We start from the raw sequence: 14,001 nt of genomic DNA on the forward strand, positions 1-14,001 counted from the left end.
TGTGGGGCAAGGGGGGGCAGTGGGGATCGCCCCCCGCAGGAGCAGTGAGTGGGGTTTTTTTTTCTTCTTAAAGGGCTGGAGCTGGCCCAGGCAGGCCACCTATGGGAGTGAGGGGGGGTTGGGGGCTCGTGGCAGAGCCCCCCATGCAGTGTGGGGCAGCAGGGATTACTCCCCCACCTGGCAGTACCCAGTGAGCTGTGGCTTTTTTTTCCCCAAAGAGCTGGGAGCAAGGGTGGGCAAGGCAGTCATTGCCAGGCTGGGAGAGTGGGTTGAGAATGGGCCTGGCAGCAGCTGAATCTCCAAATCAGATTTGGTGGATTCAAATCAGGACAGTGATTCGAATGACTGAATCGAATCACTGTCCCCCAAATCGTCCAAATATGAAGCGAATACTAGCCGCTTCGTGCAGGCCTAATACATGATCCATCTAACATACTTATAAGAATCCTATTACCTGAGTGCCTCCAACTATTTAGTTGGTCTAATAAAAGATACCAGATTCACCCAAACAATCTTGTCTGCCTGTGTCCTTAGACCAGCACGGCTACAACCTATACCCTCATAATCTCCCTGCAACTCCCTTGGTTGGTAGAGTACCATTATCCCTATTTTACAAATGAGGAATTGAAGCACGGAACAGGCCAAGTACCAAATCCACAAGGAATCTAGCTGGGCATTAGGTTTCTGCTTGCCTCTGTAGGTACCTCTGCCCAAAATATAGATCCTCAGATTCTCTACCTCATCCTGGATATACCCAAGGTCCATAAGTACCACCATTTTCAACATTAAAGTTCTCCCTGCATCTGAAGTTCTGCTTCCTGGCATGCCCGAAAGGACTGACCCCTTCTTGGGTCTTGAAACAGAGGGTTTAAGGGCCTAATGTCAGCAGAGGACATCCCAAGCAGAAGAGGTGCCTCCCTGCAGCCCACAGGAAATCCTAGAGCAGGGTGGAGTTTCAGACCCACCCCTCAGAGGAGACCTCTGTGTTACCACTCTTTCAGTGGCCCATTGCCCAAGTTATCCCATGGAGATAAGCCTTTAGATGGCCAAGGAACTTCAGCTTGCTTGATCCATGTTCTTCTCAGAGGGCAGAGTCTTTGGTAGTTCTCTCTTGTGCGACTCATAGGGAGCCTCAGTCCATTTAAGTGCCCAGCTCCCTGCTGAGTTCTGCCCAAAACCCCAGCTCTTGCCTGTACTCAACTCTGAGACAGTGGGGGAGCACAGAGAAGCCATCAGTGTCACTCCTACCAGCATTAATCCAACATCCGCTGACGTCAGTGGAAAAACTCCTACTCGCTTTGTTGCCCTTTGAAACAAGCTGTATCTGTGGCTGGATAAGCCATCACCCACCCAGGGCCCTCTGTCAGGTTTCAGCACATGCTTAGGGTAAATGGAAAGCATGCTGGGTTCCTTCACATGCTTTCCTGATGCTTTACTTGAGTTACAAAGTTTCCTGTCACTTTATTATACAGACTGTGATCTTATCTCTGCAGTCAGCAGCCATGAAGGTTTATTACATGGATAATTGACTTAGTTCTGGCATGAATGGTTGCTCTTTGTAGTTTATACATCATTTCTTTCCTCCTCCTTATTAGCTGTGAGATCTGTAATAAGCCACATATGTAAGCCTGCATACATACATGGGTTTTTTCTTTTAATATTCTCTCTTTTGAACTCTATTTTTAAATGTCACTTATTTTCCAGTAGTCTCTATTTGCCAAAGAAATAAATCAAAATGAGGGGAAAAAATTACCAGCCCCTGTCCTCTCCCCTTCCCTCCCTTGCCAGAACCCTGAGAATTGATGCAAGATCTCCGCAACTCAACCAGTTAGAAGAAACACCCACAGACAATTTGTTCAGCAATCCTGAAAGTAAAAATCAGCCCTTGACTGTGACAGTTAAGTCAGGTTCTAACCTCACTATGAAATAACAAATGGACTCTCATGAAACAGGCAAATGCATTGCTCAGCTTAGAAACTAATATTCGGAACTCATGGAGAAGCACAGACCTTGGTGTAATTGATGCCTGGGGCTTGTACACCGATGCAAGTCACACCTGGATGAGGAATGGATGGATGGTCCTCTTTTTTGCAGTACCTCACACTGTAGGTGCTTGTTACTGCATCTTGCCCCAGTCTAATTATCTTTAATACAGTGTCCCCATGGCGCACGCAGACAAACAAAACCAAAACCATCGTAACTTATATTAGCAGAGTTTTCCCCCTGATTCTTTCAGGGACAGTTCCCAACCATATCAGACAGTTTACCCTGGCGTAGGGGTTTGTGTGGTCCATCAGCTGCTTTTTGTGTACCAGTAAATTGATTATTAAAACAGGGTATATTTTTCATCTATCCATAATCTGAGAGGCTTTTTAACAGAGGGCCCGTCTCCCCCATCTCCAGAAACAGAACTGAGTTTGTGTTCTCTCTCTTCTCAGGGGTATCCTTTAAAATAAAATCTGTAGGCTTAAGGCTAAGGTTTGTGGAGTGCATTAAGATCTGTGAATAAGAGTCAGGTGATATTATTATGAACGAAATAATATTTCACCTTTGTCCTCCAATAAAAAACATATAGCATTTTCTGTTTTTAGGAATGATGCATTCATCCCTAGAGGTCCTAAGAAAAGACTGTTAAGCAAAACTCATGGCCTTCTACAGAGGTGGAAAAAGCAACCTCAAGATTATTGTTCTTCCAGGGTGTTAAAATTAGACTGATGTTCCCTTTGTGAACACAGGCGTGCTTTCACTGCATGGCTTTTGCTTTATGACGTGCACGTGGGGACTTTTCCTTCCACCTGCAGCCCATGACAGGGGTACAGATGCATATGAAATTAATTAAAAAGTAGTACAAAGAATGATCTCAGCCAAAGTTAGCAATGATGTAACAAAATCATTTGAAAGAGGCACGGGGAGCAGGAGTGACTATATATAGATTTCTTGTTACCATTCCACAGTTTAACATTAATTTTTTAGTCCCCAGGTTAACAAAGCAATCTAAACATGTGTTGAACTTTTAAGTATGCAATCAAGTTCCATGGAAGTCAACAAGATTTAAGCACAGCCTTCAGAGTTGTGCTGAACAGAGACCTAAGAATGGTTTTGTGAAACTATAACAACCACCACAATTGAGCAAGGTCCTTCAAATGCTTCATAGGGCGTATAAGTGCTTTGCTGTTTGGTAAATTTTAATCCCAGATAAGGATTCTTAAGGAAGCAAAGATAAGAAACACAGGAACCTTAGAGAGGGGAAAAATGTCCTAAACTGCATGACTTGGAATCCAAGCCTAATGTTGTTTTTTCCACAAATGGACTTAACCTCCTAATTGACTTAGGTGCTTTTGAAAATGTTGTCCATGCTCTGGAAGAGAGAATTTTTTGGCAGCTTTTACATGTGTTTTGATCTTTATACTTTTTCCATAAAATAATAGCTTTAATGACACGGCTGCACAGGAAAATAAAATTTAAAAAAAAATCCTACTTTAGTCATTTCTGATTGAAAGCATGCTAAAAATCTTGGAAATATTTTAAGTTAATTTCCTTAGAAAAACATGTTATCATGATTTTATTTTTCCCTTTTTGAAGGCTTCAGGTTTCCCCAAGTCAGATGATTTCCTGGAGGGTTCTGCATAATGAGTATTAGCCAAAGTTGGCTTACCATAATGATTAGTGAGACTCATTTATCAAAGTTCAGGATGTATGCCACACATAGAGGGGAAAAAAATCCCACTCTGATTGAGCAAAAAGTTCAGTCCCAGTTATGACACAGCTTGTTTCTGAAGATTTGAGCCTGTTGTGCCTCCGGTTAGATGACAACACAGCAATCCGTGGAACATAACACACACCACCCACAGGGCAAAAAGGTTGGGCACACTTGCCTTAGTCTATTGAAGCATTTTATTTAATCAAGGCAAGTCCACAGATAGGAAGTATGATTAAATATATTTATACATATGAAGACTCCCTTAAGCTGTTCTGGCATGATAAAGTGTCCTTAAAGTGGGTATAACAGCAATTTACTCTCACTTTAAGTCTTTTTTTTTGCATTGCCAGAGTGCTGTAAAAGAGCCGTAGTGTAAATGAAGGTGAGGCAGACACACATATGCAGCCTATTACTGTCTGTATTTCTTGTACTAATATTATTTGACTCTTCATGACTTAATGTATTTAAGGACTACTTGACTTTGAAATTATTGTAAAACTGGCTACTATAAACAACTTACAGTATAATATAATTTTCTTGCATAAAAACACAAACATCTAAAATGGGTTAACAACCCAGAAACCCTGATCTGTATAAAGTAGGATTGTATAAAGAAAGGATAACTTACCAATAAAATGAAGGAGACTTGTTTATATCCAGGTTTCCTGGTGTCAAGTTCATGAAAGGCTCTTGAGAATCGTGCCTTATTATAACCTCCTATGATCATAAAGATCCTTTCATAAGCTTGATCCCAGGAAAGGCAGAGCTGAAGAGGATCAACTTCTCCTTATGACACTTCCTCTTCTGGGGCTAGCCGGTTACTCAGACTTCCATCAAACTCCTCTTCAGTCCTGTCCAACATCTCTGTTCCCTCTATCACTCAAAATATGTGTAGGAGAAGGACCCCGGGACAAAGATGTCAGGAAGAAAACGTTGCTCCCTCAGAGATAGAGGGCCTTTTTCTTGAAATGCTTCCAGCTCTATGCTAGAAAGGAGGAACTGAATGATTTTCACACACTGTTGAGAAGACAGTGCAAGTCACACAAGCTCTGACAGTTCACACCAGCTGAGGGTCTGCCCCCAGGAGTTTAATCATATGAGGCAGCAGGGAATAAGACTCTATGCAATCTTTTGAGATAGCTTTCCATCCCCACGTGCAGAGCAAATGTTTAAGTACAGGAGATGCCAAGATCTTCCTTGGCAATGCAATGGGACAGCAAACAGAATGGGAGGTGCCAGATAGGTATTTCCTGGCCTTTGGGGCACACTAGTGGGCACATCTACACTTGCAGTTAGCACGGCTAAATAAACTCTGGGGTTGTGCCGGATTTTATTGCCCTCACGTGCACTATTTGCATGTGCACCTGGGACTGCAGCATGTTGAGTTGGGCCAGGTCAGTCTGCCAGCCCAGGACTGCTCCAACCCAGCAAAATGTGCTGGGGAGGGGCTGGTTGGGGCATGAGAGTGGCTCCAGTATGGGGCTAGCCAGCAGGCAGCCCCTACATTGAAGCACCCTCATGCTCCAGCCAGCCCCATCTGCATCTACGTGCGTGTTGCAGTGCAGTAATAACACTACTGTAGGATAGTACTTGTGTTTACTATGGCAGTGTTTATTAGTTTACTGTGGCTTAATAGGGCCACATGTATAGACACTCAGACTTTACTGCGGAGCTAATCAGTAAATGCCTCATGTAGATGTGCCTGCTGGGATCCAGATCAATGGAAAGAGGCTTATTTCATCGAGCTGTTTGGCACTGCTGGCTCCTAGAGCTGACACAATTGCTATTTGTTCAAAGGTTTGCTCTGATACTTTTGTCCTTTACTGCTGATGTGGAACATCTCATCTGCACACTTACTGCATTTCCACAGTAAACTCACTGCTTTCCTTCTAGTGTGGAAAGTAGTAAATGGATTTACAAGCCTCCCCCCTCCTTGTCGTCAGTGACTAACTTTGCTTTAAACTCCTATAAATGGCCAAAGCGTGCAAGACAGAGAGAGACTGATTGAAGATTTGCATTTTTGTCCTTTCTCCTATATGTCTGTTTCTGAAGAGGGAGGTTTTGGCTTTCACTTTTCCATTGTAGTTGCTCTTTTCCCAGCCTTGCAGCACTGATACCTTTGATGAAACATTTTCATGTACTTTTTTTTTTTTAAAGAAAAGAAAAAAAAATAGCAATGGTAATGGGGACATTTTCCATTTCAAGCACCTTTTCCATGACTATCCCCTTTTTCCCTTAGCATTTGATATCTTCAAAGCACTGTTCAATATTAACTAATCAGTCTTCCTCACTTCCTCCCATGGGCTTGATCATTGCGGCCATGGCAAAATGACTTCGCTCTGTGTAGTGATGAAGAAACTAGCAAAAGAGACTTTCCAAAGATGTATTCCTGTAGAGAAGCTAAAGCCATACCCTGCAGAGGCACAGTACCAAATTAGCACACACCCATGCTAATTAGCACAAGTATATATGGATCTTTGTATCCGATTTAGAAATCAGCTGACTTGAAGCAATGAACCAAGCTTAAAGACGGTGCTATGGAGCACACCAAGTTAATGGTGCAGATGTGGCCTACAGGGATTTGTAGACACCAGGGAACATACATTCCTTGGGTCTTGGGCGAGGAACAGACATTACACATAAACTGGTTTAAGTGATCAGAAACTGATTTAAATCTAAAACAGAGCAGACATTCAGCACACATAAGCCAGTTTCAAAATGCCTAAAACCAGTTTGAGATAAACCTGGTTGAATATAGCATCAGACTTAACTGATTTAGCTCAAACTGATTTATGTAATGTCTGTCCCAGAGCCCTTGCTGGTTTAAATTAAATCAGACTCCCCCAGTATCTGAGCATGCTCTCTGGGCTGGGGGGGTCTCTGCTCCACAGCAGAGCTGGCCTCTCCCCTCTACTCCCTGCTTGCAATTTCAGCAGTCTCTGCAGAGATCTGCTTGGCTTCTGCTCCCCTCCACTCCCCCCCTCTGCTAAGCAGACACAGACACCTCTCAGCATTAGCTGGCAGACCATGTGCTGGCTACCTCCAAGCTGTGGCAGACAGGACAAAGGCAGAATCAACAGGTAGCTGGTAATGTCCCTCTGTTGTTTTCTTAATGGGCTGATAAACACTGAGTTAGGGGTGATAAACATTCCTTGCTGGGCTGGTCAGGAGGAGGGGACCCCTTCCTAATCACAGCGTCCTGCCGGGGCCTGGCCACACCTCCTCCCCCACTCCCCCACTTCAGCTCAGCCCTGTAGAAGGGAAGGGAGGGCTGCTCTAGCCTGAGCCACGGCAGTCATGTGCTTGCATTTCTGGGATTCCTGTCTGGTTGCAAAACTGCTTTAGCCTAGCCAAGTTAGACTAACCTGCAAAGATTGAAGCAATTCAGGCTCAGGCTTTTTGAATATCTGTCCCTAGCCATGATGTGCAGTAGACCTTTTGACTATGGGTTCAGCCATTCTTGCCACCAGTGTTCTAGCACCCAAATTAAATATTATATAGAAGCTGAGACTTGCCATATTCCAATCCTTGTTTATTGATAGGATGCAAAGCCAAATACTATTGAGCTGTGAATCCCACTTGCCAGGATTAATTTAAAGCAGGTGAGTGTGATCTGATGGGATGGATCAACAGTTTCAGTCAGGAAAGAGCAGTGCTGCAGTCAACCAGTGTTTGTTCTTCTGAGGTCATTGAAAACAGCAAGGCGAACAGAAGAAAAACAAAAAAGAACTTAACTCAGTGAGCCATTACTGAGTAAGAAAACAAATGGAAAAATCACCAGCTTCATGACCCCCTAAATACCCACCAACCCACAGCTCCATTCTGATCATCAGTTAATTTTAATGGGATTCCCTTGACCTTTTAAGGCCCCATGTATAATGGCTAGTAAATTGAAGGCATGGTTCTTTGCCCCCATATACCCACCTCTAAAGACACCCAAGTCCTGCTTGGTGTATACTTTTATGATATAGTGATAAAACCCCAGAGCCCAGCCTGCACTTACTCAGTGCTAACCCAGAGGTTGGCATCAGGGCATCCTTGACACTGAGGAAGAACTGGCATGGAGTTTATCAAATTCAGCCTGTGAGTCCCCACCTCAAGACACTCCCTTGTACATGAATACAGGGGCTAGTAGAGTCTCTGGCTCCCATCACAATGCAGTGAAGGAAGGAATAGGAGGGTTCCTTCTCTGAGAAAGCTCTCCTTTCATCTGCATTGCACTCCTCTTCTCACTACTAAAGAGAAAATGGTACAATAGCTTCCAGTTAAGTAAGTTCAGGCAGTTTTTAGGATCCGTCTAGACTAAGCATATTGTCTAACCAGGTTGATCTAACATGATTTCAGTGCAGGAAGCCATCCTGGAAGATCACAGTGTTCCCTTAGGGCCTTATTGATCTTGATCAGAGCTTTAGCACAAAATTGGTTTAGGTGCATTTGAGGCAGATGGATGTTAACCCGGCCAGTTCAATCAAAATGCATTAGATCTCCATGAATAATCTAAACTGGTAAAGCAGGAAGGTGTCAGGCCACTTGCAGTCATTTAAAACCAGCTCTCCGCAAAGGGCTGTAAAATAGTCTTTTCTAAATAGACTTTACAAACAAATCCCCATCTATGATGCCACACAAGTAGCATTCTCTGCACCCCCACCAAACGCTGACACCAGGTCCAGCCATCAGAACCACTGCTCAGTCAAGAAGTGTCCCACTGGCACAATCCTGCCCATGTTTCACTGGTTGCCCATTCCATACTCAGGCTTTTAGTGGCTGAAACTTCAGGTGATGCATCATAACTCGTTCGGTGCCCTTTAAAAGGGCATCTTTTCACACAGTCAGATTTGTAGAATTGACACTCAATTCACCTCCTGCTCTTGTTGACCTTAACCCCATATATCTCAGTCTGAAACATCCTGCAAAGCAGGAGAGTTTCGAAAAGGAGGAACGGGTATTTAAAATGAGACACAGAAAACGTCCACAGAGACCATTCGCAGCTGTATTGGCATGGTGATGCATGAAGTTTTTGCTGTGCCCTTTAGTTTGATAAATGTGGCTGCTTTCATACATTGATGGCCTAATGAGTGACACTGTTTTCAAGCAAGCCTGGCTATAGAAGTCACCTGTGCTTTTGGATGACATTTCAGTTTAAAGAGCATAATTGTAAAACGCTCGCTAAGAAACAGGGACTAAATATTAAATAGGGCCAATGACTTCACTGAAGGCTCAGAATTGCTCAGTGCTGCTAGTTAAGAGCTGTGCAAATAATTGATGCATTTTAATATACATTTCTGTAGTACATAATTTAAAACATGTTTTGCATCACCAAAAATTAAAACCTGCGAGGGTAATGTTTCATTTGACTTGGAACATTTTGTTTCAGGGAAGAGGTTTGTGTGAATATAAAAATAAATGTGTTTATTTTAAAATATTTATTTAACACTTAAATGTAGGAACATTTCGAAATGCAACACTGTTCTGGAACCAAGACAAAATGCTTAGATTTAAATAAGAAATAAAAAAACTAGATTTGATATTTTCAGAATTCAGGCATTCTCTATTGAAATTACTTGATGAATTTGCAAAATGTTTCAGTTTGTGGCCTTTAACTAAGTGTTGCTGCCAATTAGGAGGTGCTTCTATCTGACCTATTTGAACTGAAATTGTGGGGAGGAGAATTGCTGCTCTCTAATGGAGTTTGAACACTGTCTGGATGGAGCTAAGTCAGCCTCGTCTTGTAATTGTGATTCCTGACTCACAAAGTAGTCCACAAGAAGAGCAAACTGCCTTTGAAATGCACCAACCAACGTGCATTTCCAAAAATCATTTTTCAGAGGGAAAGATGCACCCTCACAGCTCTGCATAAGGCCTTTGCTCTCTCCCAGCAAATCACTCTTTGAACTCCCTGGTTAACCTGGTACAGTTTGTTACACTGATAAAATTGCCTGTTGCTGACAAGAAGTGTTAGCAAGGGAAGCTGCTGGGCACAGCCCCGTCATGTTCAGCATGGTTATAGACACTGTGGTTAAGGCTTTGTGGCAGTCAGCACAGCTCAGCTGCACAGGCTGCTGACACCCGTTGTCAGCAGGATGTAATTTTGCTGGTGGAGAACTCCTGGGCCTTGTCCATTTTGTTGGTTTGCAAAGAGCATGTGTTGATGAACCTTGATTGCCCCTTGTAACTTAAACCCATAATCCCCCTCCCTTCATTGTTCAATTTAATGTATATTTCTAGACAGAGAGAAGCCTGTGCAATGTATAATCAACCGAAGATCACTGCTTTCCCCAAAAGTAGGTTGGCACAAACAGGTGGCTTCTACTTGGCAATTATCATCTTCCTTATAATTTTTCTTTCCTATCACCTCTCCTGTTCCCAGTGTCTCAGCCTCCTCCCTGTTCCAACTTTCTTTATCTCATCAGAATTGGGACCCACAAAAAGCTAGAATTAAAATTTCAGCCCCCTTCTACAAAACCCAAGTTTCCATTGTCCTCCACCTTGAGGTCATAGGATCAGGGAAAAGTAGGCTAGAAGGGACCTCACAAGGTCATCTGGTTGTCTGCATATTACATCCTGCAAAGGTGTATGTAAAGAGCTGGTGTTGTGATAGGGGAGCATTTGACACCTTCTGCACACACGTGTGTGAGTGCATAAATGCAGGACCGCAGTGTTTCCTATTTTGATTGACCTCTGGAGCTCCTAGCCGCATAACATGGAAATTTGCCCTACAAGTTTCTTTTCACTCCTGAGAAAAACCTAATTGATTTAGTGTCTGTGGCTGAAAGGATGCTGCCTGTTCTGCAAATTGAGGGGAAAAGAAACAAACAAAAACAATTTGGCTGGTGGAGGAAATTCCCCAAGCTCCCTCTCCCCTCCCTTCTGCCAAAGCACAAAGCGACAATGCTTCTTTGTTTCGCCACCCCTGCTAGCAGCATGAGACTTTACGGGGGAAACCCTGAGCAGTGATAATGCAGAGAGCCAGACAAAATGCCCAAAAAGCTTATCTCTGTGCTAACAAGGAGGCAGAACACAACCTGCTATTTGAACTCTTGAAGGGGCCAGCAAAGGCCAAGCAGGTGTGGGTGACGGGCAAAGAGCACAGCCACTCCAAGGAGCATAAGAACAGGCAAAGGGAGAAATGTTGAGCTCTGCTTTTGGCTTCAGGCTTTATGGATCTCAGCCAAGTAGAGCCATTCCCTGTCAATCCCCACACCCATTTCTTTGGGATACAGGAGACAAGCCAGATGCTTCCTGGAACAATCACTTGTGTCCCTTGTGTTCGGGACAGATGCACCAACCATGCTGTTAGTGACTGGGATCCCGGTTTTCTCCGATTTAAAAAAAATCCCCAATTTTCGGATATAAACCCCCCCCAAGGTCCACATTTTTCCATGATTAAAATGAAACATCACTATATATATATATATATATATATATATATGTGGTTTAATTTTAATCACAGAAAAATGTGAATTTTGGGTCATTCTTTAAATGCAAGAATTGAGAATTTTTTTAATCAGAGAAAGTCCAGGATCCCTGCTAACTGGTCACTGCATCCTTTCCATGCATCAAATCTTTGTTTGGAAGGAAGGGGGCAGGCAGGAGCTATATCTGGCTTGCTATCTTCTCTTTTCCTTCAGCACTCCATCTACAGTCAGTAGCTGTATCTTCACAATTAAGAGGTATGTTTTTTATTCCAAGGACATGAGTTACCTTCTTTCTGCAAAACCCTAGGGAATTCAAGGTACAGGTTGATTTTACTTTCAGATCATCAGGTGATCAGGCATTGACCTCCTTTAGCTATCCAGAACTGTCCACACCCCTGTCACGGTAACTCTGAGGATGCCAATGAAGGAAAGCACATCCCCATGTGAGCAAACAAGTGATTTAAGCTTTGTGTGCCTCAATTTCTCCATGGGTAAAATGGTGATAATACTGCTTTCTTCCAAGATGGGCTGTGAAACTTTAAATAGCTAGCAAAGCCCTTAGAAATCCTGGCACAAGAAATGGCTACAGCCACAGCCCAGTTGGAGAGATTGGTTACAGCACTATGTTCTTAGCCTCATTTGACTGAAGGGTCCCACTTGGAAAATCCCAACTCTTGGCTTGCACTAGCTTTTTTACTATAAAAAACATTAATAATAATAATAATTTCTGTTGCAAAGAACTCAGAAAGACCACAGCAGGACAGAATGTGTTTGCCACTAGGCATTCCTATTTGAAATTTCTGGGTTTATCTTGTAAATCATGTGTAGGTGTTCGCGCACACAATAGTGCTAACGTGGTGTGACACCCTTAAAAGGATTTCCTGGCACCCTGGGATGCTGCACCACTCTGGCTGAGAATCCCTGGGCTCCAGAGTTGCATAACCAAGTGCTCTGGATGTAGGGGCAACTCTGCATCCTACCATATCACCTCTACAACGAGTCCTGATTGCTTTTGCCTCAGCCTAGACCAATGTGGCTACAACCTGGATACCTGGATGCAGAGAGCACTTCTCCCTCTTCCAGGGATCTCTTTGAATAAGAGATGTGTCTCCTTCCCAAATCTCACCTGTCCTCACTGTACACCAATAGCAATAGGAGGGGGGGGAAGGAAAAAATATCATTCCTAGGAGAAAAAAAGAAAGAGCCAGCCCCATAACCCTACTCCTCTTGTTCTCCAAAGCAGGAATTTTGTCTTCAAAGAGATTAAGGGAAACCCCCTGTTTTGGCTGGAGTGGGGCAGGGGTGTATATCGATGCAATGAGAATGAGTGAGAGGGTGTTGACAAGAAACTGCAGTCAATGAATTTTCTTCAAAGACATGGTTTCACCCCTGCCGAGTTAGACCTACTGGAGATCCCTTTCCGTGCCCGCTAGAGGGCATAAGCAGTCAGTGCAAAGAGTGCAACAGCTCAGGTTTCTGCTGGATGCCTGAAGTGGGACCACAAGCAAATTCATTCTGTAGTTTCAGTCCAATACTAGGGGTTGCCTGGTGCACCTCGATGGTTTGGCCTCATCACTGAGAGCAAGGGCAAGGAAAAGCAATGAAATGGATAGGGCACACATTAAAGGGATCAAACCCGGCTCACTGGCAGGTCTCAGAAAGTGAAATCATTGCCTAGCAGGTGTGGATCCAAGGAGGTCCAGCAGTAATCAGCCCTCAGCCTCATGTTATTGAATATTTTCTAATTAGTCACTGAGAGAAACATCAGCACTGATGAAGTCTGTGAATGACAGAGCTTGGGGAAAGAGGCCAGTTAAATAAGAAGTCAGGCCCGAAAGGCTCAGGGAACTGTGCTCCAGCAAACCAATTGCATGGTCCAGGTAAAGTGGAACTAAGGATGCAGGCCATGCTCACAGATGGGCAACTCTGTCCTGGAAAGCAGGGACTGCCTAGGACTTGGGGGTGGCTGCGGAAAACCAGCTGAACAGGACCTCTCAAGGCAACCCGGTGGATAAAGGTCAGACATCCCACCACATTGAGTAGGACTGGGAGGGGGTATTATACCTTGGTATGTGGTATCGCTGTCACTGCTATTGGCATATTGTGCCCTGTTCAGATATCCACAGTTTCATAGATTTTATAGACTTTAGGGCTGGAAGGGACCTTGCAAGATCATAGGGTCCAGCCCCCTGCTGAAAGGGCAGGCAGTCAGCAGGGGTCAAACGATCCCAGCAAGATAGGCATCCATCCAAGGGTTTGTTAAAGGAAGGCAAAGTAGGTGCCTGCACCGCCTCTGGGGGGAGTCTATTCCAGGCCCTGGGGACTTGGACAGTAAAGAAGTTTTTTCTTATGTCCAGCCTAAAGCGGTCTTCTAAGAGTTTATGAACATTGGACCTAGTCTTCCCATGGGATGCTCTGGTGAACAGTCGCTCTCCCAGTCCCAGTGCACACCCCCTATGTACTTATAGGCTGCCACTAAGTCACCCCTGAGCCTACGCTTCTCCAGGCTGAAGAGTGCCATGTGTCTCAGCCTCAGTTCAAGGAGGCTGACAAATTAATGGACAGCCATACTAGTAATTTTAAAACTTGCCTTATAGGAAAAGACTCCAGAAACTTAATCTGGAGAGAAAAGGGTAAAATTAAAAAGTAAATCAGTCACAGTCTCCAAGCAATTGGGATGTAGAACTTCAATAATGGGCCCCTCATTCTAGGAGACAGAGGTCTACTATGGTCCAGTGGCCAAAGTCAGGCTAGAAATAAGAGGAACGCATATTTGGCAGTGAGAGGAATGACCCCTGGAGCTCACCTGGTACTGTGGTGGGCTCTTGACCCCCATGCGAGACTCAGATGTTCTGATCCAAACAGGAACAAAATTCAGAGAAGTCC

The sequence above is a fragment of the Alligator sinensis genome, unplaced genomic scaffold (genome assembly GCF_000455745.1).
Source record: "Alligator sinensis unplaced genomic scaffold, ASM45574v1 scaffold457_1, whole genome shotgun sequence".
NCBI classification, from domain to species: Eukaryota; Metazoa; Chordata; order Crocodylia; family Alligatoridae; genus Alligator; species Alligator sinensis.